Source organism: Lates calcarifer, linkage group LG16_LG22, assembly GCF_001640805.2.
Source record: "Lates calcarifer isolate ASB-BC8 linkage group LG16_LG22, TLL_Latcal_v3, whole genome shotgun sequence".
NCBI classification, from domain to species: Eukaryota; Metazoa; Chordata; class Actinopteri; family Centropomidae; genus Lates; species Lates calcarifer.
In genome coordinates this window covers 3,106,513-3,117,918 of record NC_066848.1, presented here as the reverse complement: position 1 = coordinate 3,117,918, position 11,406 = coordinate 3,106,513, and positions in this window count along the sequence as shown.

Here is an 11,406-nt window from a genome sequence, read left to right as displayed (position 1 = left end):
CATTGTTCTGGAGCTCTTGCTCAAATGATTATTCCTTAAAAAAAAAAAAAGACGCAGCGCCTAGTCTTGCATAGCTAGACTTATGTTGACAGCACTGAGGAGATAGAATGGCCTGGCTGTATCCATTATCATTCTGCTATAGAGATGCAGCGATGGTGCCCCATGAAATAGTGTTGGGTGAGCACTCAATAAATTGGCTGATTCCCCACGAAAGAACCAAGCAGGCCTGCCTGATTGCACAATCCTAGTCTCTGTCAAAACTTGCCATTTTCAGTGTGTATGCTGTTGTTGTTTCTTGAACAGTAACACCCAGATAGCAGTGGAAAATGAAATACATGGCAGGCCTGTATCCACAGTCTGCATCCAGTGAGTCCGATTACAGGGGGTCTGAACCTTAACAAGTCAGGTGTCCAACTTTTTCCGTTGCTCTTCTGTAATACTTTCATTGACATGTAACATGAGCACTAACCTGATTTGGATTCATGCCAGGATGTCATGTAAAGTGCATTGAGATGCAGAGTGAACTGTAGCATGAGTAGAATGCAAAGATTCATTCAAGAATCTGAATGATGTTGTTGTTACCATCTCTGAGTCCAAGTGGAAATAATATGTGCTGCCAGGGTCAAAATGTACAGGCAAACAGTTTTGAGGAATCTGAAGGGAGCTGATTCACGGTTACTTGAGGACTGAGTGGAGAATTGACATGAGAAACAACAGAGAGTAAATGGGGAAATGTCAGGTTGGTAATTTTAGTTTCAATTTTTAATAGCATCCTCTGTCTCTGTACAAATGAGAAGTGACAGGATGCCAGGCTTTTATTGACCAGTTGACATTTAAACCATTAGAGGATTCCCTGCCTTATCCCATCATCCCCTCTACAAACAAATGTTGCTGTGCAATTCTCAAAACAGACCGCTCCCTCCCTCCCCTCGCTGTGCTGTCAGCCTTACCAAATATATAAAGCGTTGCTGCCGGTGACATGCACTCTCTCAAGGGCAAGGACAAAAATTTGAATAAGGACACTTCACCCTAAATGCTGCGGGGCTTCAGGGCCATGAAACCCTGGGACACGATGCTGTGTAGAAAGATCCATTTTTGAAAAGAGAGATGGATTGTCGGTTAAAGTTCAAGATCATACTGATTTCACTAAAGACAAAATCAACCATGGCCAGTTCAGACAGAAAAGGAAAAACACAGAGGAGCCAAGTTTCTAATCTGTTGATCTCATGCTGACTTTGTTGACATTTTAACACTAGTCTGCAGGATGTGTTTACACTGATATGCATTTATGTAAAAGGCCCATATGTTTTATTTCTCTCCATCTAATGAGGTACTATATTGTTATCCCACAAGTCTTATGTTTGTTTACCTCTCTCCCTCAACAAAATCCTAAAGGGAGATCTTTTAATCTTCCATCCAATCCTAGCATCCTGACAACAGTCATACAAATGACAGGAGCAAAGGCATTTTCCTCTGTCACATTGACTGGCAGACTTTTTAATATGACGACTGTGCGTGACAGCTAATCATGTTTTCTAAATCGTCTGAACAGCTGTAAAGCCTTTCAGTCGGTATTGTTTGAATTTCCCCTCTGGATAAAAACATTTCTGCTGCTTTTAATATCACTAAAATGCAAATTTGTATTTTTGTCCCTCTAAACCAAAATGGCAAGAAAGAAAACAAAACTGGGGCTTTTAAGGTCATACAGAATATTGATTTTGAAGCTAAGGCCATCCCAAATTGGACCCCCTCTGGCAGCATTTGTGGGAAAACTGAAATGAACCCAGCAAACCGCAACAGCAGCAACCACTTTGTGGTTTGCTACATTATTCCAAAAAATACAGGCACCATGAGGTGCATTAGCAGTGCAGAGAAAAGTGCTGCATACGACCACATTCTCCAAATGAATGAATACATAAATAAATGAAAATATAAATGAACCACATGAAATGTACACATAGTATGCAGAATTTAAGTATATTTTCATCATCAACTTATTTCTGATGGACCAACCCTGTCTGTTCAGTGGTTCGTATTATTGCCTCACAGCAAGAAGGTTCCAGGTTTGATTTCCGGTTCAGCTTTTTCTCTGTGCTGTTTGCATGTCCTCTGGGTGCTCCGGTCCAAAGACATGCAGGTTAGGTTAATTGGTGTCTAGTTGTTTGTCTCTGTATATCGGCCCTATGATAGATTGGTGACCTGTCAAGGGTGCACTCTGTCTCTTGCCCAACGTCAGCTGGGATTGGCTCCAGTCACCCTGCCACCCCCCAAAAGATAAGCAGTATAGATAACCATCTTCCCCCAACCTTAACCCTGTGAACCCTGGTGTCTGGTGTGACAGTTGTCACAGTTGCCCTCCCCCAACATGTTATGAATCCACTGCCAGTGCCTCTGAACATAATCCAGCCAGTAATTATGTTTTCTGCATGTATTGGCTGTTGTAGTTTAGCTGTAAATAAAAGTATTGTGTATGGAGTTGTATGGGCAGGCTGGTCATTTCTTGATTAGTGTCTTTAAAGCAGAAAAAACTGCATGAAATTAACCATGAATATAATCATTATGTAGGAGCACTGTAATACTGGAACAACACCAGGCTGCAGGGTTTTGAATTCACTTTGAAAAAAAGACCTCAAGTATCAATTTATATGTGTGGTTCTTGCCATATAAACTCTGGCTGTCACATATCGTAAGCTTCGTGCATTTAAGATGCTGTTTTATAAAGCTGCTGTCGCTCCCTTATTAGACACTGTTGCTTTTTCTCTTACCTCAAACTGCCTCACAGAAAACTCCAGCACACACGACTGAGGGATTTTGCCCTGCTGAATGGAACACTTATTCATTTGGCGAAACTGAAATTGCTGTGATAATGGCTGCATGAGATTTGTGTGTAATGATGTGAAATGACTGCTTTGGAACTGCAGGAAAAGAATGATAAATTTCAGTGAGGATTTGGCTTGTTAAGTTTTTGGTTCTTGATATTGTGCATGACTGAAAAAACATCCTTTTGTTGTTGCAGTCTCTTCTTACTAAGTGACATATTTCCTTTAAAGTGAATACTAATTGACATAACAGCCTCTTGTTCTGGATACAGCAAAAGCAATCTCACCTGGAGCAAACGTCACAGTGGGCGAAGGCTCACTAATGTTTGCTCTCTTTTTAACGAGGTGAATGCATATTTATGTTTCAGTTAGGCAAATATTGTCCTTGTCTCCATCCACTTCTGGATCATTACAAGAGGATTATTGTCTGATGTTTGTGATTTTTGTCTTGTCTAACAAAGTTAATACTAAACCCAACAGCCTTACTACATGTGCATCCTGTACTAGTTTGTATCTTGAGGCTATTTCTTGACACCCTGAAGGTGTTTTCAGGTGCTCTTATAAAAAAAACATACAAAAATATCCATGGCTGCAACTGTCAATATAGAAGCTAACTAGCTAGGAAAGACTGTCTCTTGAATATTTTTAACTAACCATCTTTTTTTCTGAGCACATACAGTATAATTCTCCCAAATGCCAGCTTGTACAAAACTATGCCAAAAACGGTAAAATACAGTGCTAACAATTAATTGTTAAACCTGACTAACTGAGTTTTTTGGCCACTCAAGGAAGGTGCAATAAGCTGTAAATGCAACACTGATTATCCCCTTGAGCTGATGTGGCAGACATGAGCAAACAGTTGCTTATTTACACATCCAACATTAGCTTGATTTGGAATCATGTTTTTGGCTTCTTGATGATTTCTGGGCAGGTAGTGTGCAGTAATATTATCAGAGGTTTTTTTTGCTTAAAACAGTTTGCAGGCGGCTGCTGCTGTAAATTTGGGTGATGAGAGTGAACAGATACATTAAAGCTGCAGCTTGTAAAACCAAAACAATGAGCTAAAAGTGGTTATAAAGCTCTGTAGAGCCAAGGGAAACTGCAGATATGAGTGATAATTCACCATGGGTTTATCACTATGTGTAACCCCTTCCACACACACATTATCATTGTTGTTAATATGAAAATATTGATTAGAGTAGCTTCAGCATAATGTCCCAATCCTATCGCTCATGCTTTAGCACCTAATTCTACTTTGAGAGCGACCGAGCCCTCATGCAATAGATTACTTTTTTTTCGCCAGCTAGTTGATAAATTTTATGGAAAAATATGGTGGAGCTTGCACCTCGCTGTGCCCCCTGGTTTCAGTGAGAAATGGCATTCTCAGGAAAGTGAAACACAAAATTTGAATCTTTTCTCTCAATCTGACAAACGTCTAGAGTGAGAGGAGTGCCAGTTAAAGATGAAAATGCAACAGTATTCCTTCAGCCATTTAAACTGCACTCCAACTTCAGCAGAGTTTCTGCAGAGTGATAGAAGCTAATGATCCACTGGAAACGCTGAGATAAAATTGGGCCACTGTCTGTTGACATGTTCTGGCAGCTCCATTATGAAGCAGATGATTTCACTTTGTTGGGGGATTATACTGTATGTATCCTGCAGCACCACACGCTGTGCAGTGAAGATATCAATAAAATGCAGCAGGCTTCAAGTTGGACATCTTACACAGAAAATGTCTCTCTTATGCTCTTTAGAAACTCACGAGTGCCTATTTCACATTCAGTCATTGCAGAGTAATTGTCCTCCACCTCACAGATAAAATCTTGCACTGATAAGAAATAGATGTATCTCATTAGATCAAACAGCTTTGTTGAATCTGGGCTCTGACTCTTTCTGAAATAACCATTCAGCGTGGTTCGTGTCAGGGTCATGTGGGGTGTCTGTGGTTTCATTTTGTGGCTGGAGATATTTATGATAATCCATCTCTCTAAAGTTATTCTTCATCAATAACTCCAAAGGCATGGCTTATTCTGGCTTTGAAGCCTCCTCAGGAAAAAATTTGACAGGCTGTATGAAATACCACATCACAAGTCATATCATATATCACCCTCTGATGAAATGTTGTCACCCTTTGAATCATTGTTTCTCCATGCATTTGTGATGTGACCTCCTCACACAACTTATCCATGATTCACAGGCTGGGCAGTGATCTGTCTGCAGCTCGCAGCTCGATGCCTTACTGTGCTGAGTATGACAGCAGTGGTATGTTATTTTGATCTGTTTTACCATCAAAAAACTTCCACATTACAGTGGATCCTGCTCCATTTATCCATTTATAAGCCTAGCAATTAAAAACAGCACTCAGCTTGAAGAGAGATGCTCTTCAGTAATGTGTGCAAAAGTAAATATCCTGCAATAAAGTAGCTTCCAAGGCCAAAATATTATAAAAACCTTAAATTTTGTTCAAGGAATTAAAATGTAAATCTTACATTACTGCGATCATTATTATGTCTTGTATTCCTTTCGAATAATCAGGCTTAGGTTTTTTAATAAGGATCTTCTTTTTTCCTTTTAGTGTTTTTAATGTTTTTAAGCGTTAAAACACTGAGATGCAGCTTGAACAATAGCACAGCAACCTGCAGAGAACAATTCTCCAGGAACATACACTGTACAGGGCATTGTATTTTCACTGCAGGATCTTTGAGTGTCTGTTTGCAATACATGTGTGGACAGGTGAGTGATGCTTAGGTCACAGCAGCACTTAAACTCTCTGATGTATGAAGCATCAGCAACATGAGTCAATTATTTTCAGCACCATTTGAGAAGTGCAGGTGTTGACAGGAGCCTCGGTGACTTCCCTGTGCTCCCAGACATTCTCTGTGCGTCACTATAAGATGAATATACTGAGTTTATCCTTTTGTCAGAACAAGACTGCAGAGTTTAGATTCGCAACTGGCGTGGCTGCAAGGTCCTGTTTAATCCCATCACTGCAGGTAAAGGATGACATGGTTGAAAAAGTAATTATTCTTTTTATATTCTGTGCTTTTTTTATTAGGTGAGATGAAGTAATGATTTTTTTTATCACAGGCATAGTTTGACATTTTGAGAAACACACTTAATTGCTCTTGTAGAGGAGACTGTCCTGTAAAAAACGAGCTCATATTGTCTATGCTAGCAGCTTATTACGACCCATAGTTATGTTTTATTGTTAGGCGACATCTAGCTGCTGTTGTAGTTATAACAGGAGCAAAGGAGGAAGTCAGGTGACGTAGTATATAGAGCGACAAAGTTTGCGTTAGGAGGAGGGAGGGGTTCGTACAATACAGGACTTAGACATGGGAGACCACGTTTGTTTGTTTTATCGATGACCACAAACACAATTGCTTGTTTATTATTGCAACCATGACATCGAAGGTCATCTTACCTTAACAGAGTACTTATTTTAACCCAAACCATGATCTTTCCCTAAACCTAACAAGTAGTTTTTGTGCCTACACACGGCGGCGTTCATTATTGTAACTGCAATAGCAGAGGTCTGGTAAGCAAGCTGCTGTAGGTTCGTTGTTTCAGGAGATGCTCACTGGATAACTGAGATGGATAACTGAAAATTGCAAGTCACTACTGTCTGAGAAAATGGACAACATTAGCCTTCGTGCAGTCAGAACTTGTCCAACACCTGCCCTATTCACCTGAATGGCCTGTCAGACTACTACCTCTTTCCCAAGATGAAGAGGGAGCTCAGTGGTCGCCATTTTGACATCGGTGATGACGTCACTGCAGCTGTGGACTGCTTTCCCAGACAGTGCTGACATGCAAGTTTTAAGAAATACTGCAAAAGTTATTAACTTCAAACTTTCTGCATAGTCACTCAAAAAGTTTAACTGCATGTGTATGTAATGAGAGCTGTGTAACTCATCTCCTTCTACCTTAGGCCGCAACCTTATCAGTCACCCCTTGTATAGTTGTGTAGATTTTCACATTAACGTGATTTCAAAGACTACTAAATGGTAATGTGTGGATGACTCATCAAACCTGTGCTGAGTCACAGGTTTGGTCCCTGAACAGACAAAGGTGGAGATTGTGACCTACAGCGCTGTTTCTCATAAAAACATTTAAACTACATTACTCTGATTTACACTGATTCATGTGACTCAGGAAAACTGAAGTAACTGAACTGAGTTTTATTGTTTTTAATAGCGTGGCAGCTCTTCTTGGCAGCATGTTCCACTCCACCTACAGTCCCAGGAAAACACTGATCCTCTCTGTGATAATTATTGTGCATAGATAATATGTAATTAGCAACCAAACATACTAATTAGTGAAATCGGCCTATTTCCATGTCTCATTTCATTTTCATTTCCATTTCCCAAACAAAAAGCAGCACATCAGCCAATCTGTGTTCCTGTGGTTGTAATCATGGGTTAGTGGGAGCCACAGTAAGTAATGGGAGGTGGAGATGGTGCAGTGAGTGTGTGATGGAGTGTATGTGGATATAATGGACTGTCAGAGCATCGCCCCAGGCTTCACCCCTCCTCCTGAGGATTTGCTGCAGTTATTCACTACCGCACCACGAGCTGGTGCCTCAGTCCTTCAGACCATAAGTTGAATGAATGCGTGATTGAGTCCTGGTGGTAGTTTTATGCGGATGCCAGCTCAGTGTGCACTGACGTATCTGCCACAGAGTTCGTAATGGGTGAGTGTGGATCCACCTCTGTTGTCCGCTTGCTGAGTTCCAGCAGCAGCGTCAACAAGTACGGCAATCTCAGTACTAAACATTTCAAGACAGTCGAGTAGCTGTATTCTGAAAGCCCCCCAGGCTGTGTGTTGTACATCTTCTCCCATCCTAACTCTGCTTGGTGCTGTATGCTGTGAATAACAGACCTCAAACCTGAAATTGAGTGTGCTGCTGTAGCTTGGCCAGCCAGTTTGCCTTATGATGTATCACAAGCCGTACTTCCTCACTACAGTTTTTGGGTTCCCAGTGTCCCTAACAGAATCCCAAAGCTAGTGCAGACAAGAATAATTTATCCAGGACTGTCAGGGAGCATTTGGACCTTTCAGGCTGCCACAGCCTCCACTGAAAAGCAAGAACTTCATTTTTATCTGCTGGAGCTTGGCAGCTAAGAGGGAGAATAAGAGTTCATGGTCAGCTCTGTAGAAAACTGTAGGTTCCTTTGAATGATAAATAATCCTTAAGGTGAAGTTGTTTTTTGCTTAATTAATTTGCTTTAATGTTGTTGGATTGTGTGGGATGTCACAGTGAGCACCAACAGTAAAAGAATGTGATGCATGGACATCCTGCTGATGGCTCGATAACCTCTAGAATTAATTTGACCTCCCCTAGGATGTGTTACAAAGTGTGTGTAGCAAGATATTTCCTAAATCTTTAGCCCTCTTGCAACAATATCAGCAAAAGCAGAAATCACTTCCTTACTCTTTCCTTGCAGTACAGTCAGTTATGTATGGTATGTTTAACTGTTCATGATTATAGTCTGGTAATATTTAATGTTGTAAGAAAGGCACAGGTGTTAGTAATAACACTGACTAATACTAACATTAACAATGGCTCTGTTTTCTTCACGTGTGAAATGGAGTTCAGCCGTCATTAATGTTAATATTTAATATCTCTGCCTGAATTTCTCATGCAGATTTATTTTACAAGTTTACAAAGGCTGATTTTACAACTACAAACTTTGGAATTATTTTTGAACTTCACTTTACAGGCTCAAAATATTTTTGACCCTAATTTGAACTCATACTTTTCTTACTGTGTCAAACTAAGCTCTTTCGGCTTAATGCCGAGCTGTGCAGTGCTGACTTAATGTGATGCATGCTGGATTTAAAACAATGTATGCTGGTTAGAAATTCTGTCTAACATTCACAGGTGCTGCAGAATGTCACATGTCACATGACATTAAAACCTTGCAGGAGTAAAGTGGCTGCAGTTTTCTGCAGTCGTTTTCCTCTGGCTCCACCAACTGGAAACCATCTCTGTGACAACAGAACTTCGCTATGATTGGCTGAACACTGTAGTTATAAGAGAGCTGTAAAACTGTTTAGTTCAAGAGCTTCATTGTATTGTTATTGTTGTGAGCTCACTCATGTTACAGGAAGTAGAATGTGTCTGACTTGACGGCAGTATTATAGACTTATAGTCAAAAACAAACACAACTGATGTCGTCTGTGAAAAATGTCTGTTAGGTCGAGTGTTGGAAGAGTTTGGAGAGTCAGCACTGATATCACACTTGGGGGAATTGGACTGACTCGTAATTAGCCACTGAGGCAACACACCTGAGAGATGCAAAGAGACCAACAGTGGAAGTGCTGAGTTGTGCCAAGTCCCAGATACAATCCCATAAGGGTGAGATGTTTGTTTGATTTATTGTTTTGGACTGTGTCACAATTTGGGACTTTGCCATCTACTTTTTACTGATGAAATAAAACCTGATCTGCCTACATCCGGAGAAAAGTGGGTTGGCCGAACTCGGACTACTACTACTAGCCAAAGAGCATGGGTCTTTTTAGGAAAGTAGGAAAAGCAGAAAATAAGAACTCCACTACACGCCCTTTGAGTCAGACATCGCACTTTTGGCAAGCAGTGTTCAATTCCACACTACTTTCATTGCTATAGCAGTTGAATTAACACAGGCCAGTGGTGATGGTAATGGCTATGATGAGGTAAACAACATGACAGTAATGTGGACTCTGAACCTACAAGCAATCATTTGTTCAAACTATGTGTACATTACAGTGTTTCTAGAGCTGCACTGCACTCTGTTACAGTCCAAATGGTTTGTTTCATTACTGGACCTTCACTGGAATTACTACATCACATTACTCCATCAAGATTAATTAAATCTTTGTTTGGAAAAAAAGAAAAAAAAAAGATTGGCTAAATTGTGCTAGCTTATGTAAGACTTAATTGTCAATTCCTTCCCAAATATAATTGGAAAAGGCTTATAAGTTGCCATAGGCAGATTAACAGAAATGATAATTGAGACAAAGGCAGTAATAACAGACTATTCAAGGTATCACTTCTGAGAGGCTGAAGTCACTGAGGTGTTTGCAGCTCTTTCCACAGCCAGACCTTGCAGTAAAAGTCTGCAATAAACAGACTACTATAGAATACATTATGTTATTTACTCCTTTGATCCTGGTCAGCTCGGTTTAGGTTTATGTTTCTGTGCAGCCGCGATGAAACAAAAGACCCAGGACTCTGATCTTTCATCTTATTAACTGAAACTTTACAGAACTTTCTCTCCCTCTCAGCTTTCTTTTTTTGTGAGAAAGTTATTTATGGTGCGTGTGTGTGTGTGTGTGTGTGTTTGTGGGAATATTATTCGTTATACCTGTTAAAGTGGATTTCTGTCACTTTAGTCAATCCTGATTACTGCAAACATGACTTTAACAGGAGCCATGTTACATGAAACACATGTCAGTATGAATACAAACCGCAGCAGCTGTATCATACTGGTCTTGCCTGGTTTCATTTTGTTTTCCCTGAGGCTTTACCGTTGCTCTCCTTCATCCCTGATTTAGTAAACATTATGCAGAGCTCCATGTCTTAGCCTTCAACAGCGATAAATAAAACACACTAGTATATAGGTAACACAGAGGCTACAAGGAAACAAGGTGTAAAAGGGCAGAGAATAATGGATTGTTTTAGTGTTCACACTAAATGGCTTGGGATTTATAGGACCCAGGTGAACTGGGTGCTTTTCTTTTTGCTTTTGTTGAACATTCAGAGAAAGCAGCATGAAAGTTTTTGAGCCTGGTTTAGTGAAATGAGCACAGGTTGATGTACAGTCAAGATGGATATAATCAAGTTTGTAATAATAGTAAACATACAGTATGGATTATAGGCAGACAGCTTAAATATTGACCATCACTGGGAGAACTTCTCAGCCCTAAAAGCAGTTGTTTTAATGTCCTCTGTGGTTCTGGAGGAGTTTTTCTGGATTCTGGATTTTGGAGTTTTTGGAGTTTGCCCCATACTATAGTAAATAAAAGTCAGGATTTTTCCATCCAAAACCTGTCACTTGCAAGTGCAATACTACATTTCTTCAGTGTCACTTTTCTATCCACTGTTCTGTGGATAATATTGCTATTTTTGTCTAATGTGACAAAGATGCTCCACAATGCCAAATTGCTTTAAGCTGAACGTATAAATGAGTTTGTTTTACAATTACTGCAGCTCACTAATCAAAGTAGTGCCTGTATGGAAACTGTAATTGCTAGTTTTTTAATTGTAAACAGCATAAATGTCAACATTCAAGCCATAATTAACCCTGTATAATTTAGATTTTTTTTGTAATAGTTTAGAATTACACACACATGGATACCCAGTGTCAATCATTTAGGGTAATTAGATTATTTAATATATTTATTGTAATATTGTTAGTGCCCAATGTTTTTGCAACTGTAAACACAGGAACTTTACTCCCATCTCCATCCATCCCAAGAGGCAACAAGTAGAAGTGGTGCTGGACTAGGTAAATGTCCACATGTTGAGTTATTGGTGGGTTCTTGTGCCTGTAGCCTTTTCTCTCTGTCTAGATTAGACTGCCAGACTATTTAACAAGAAGAC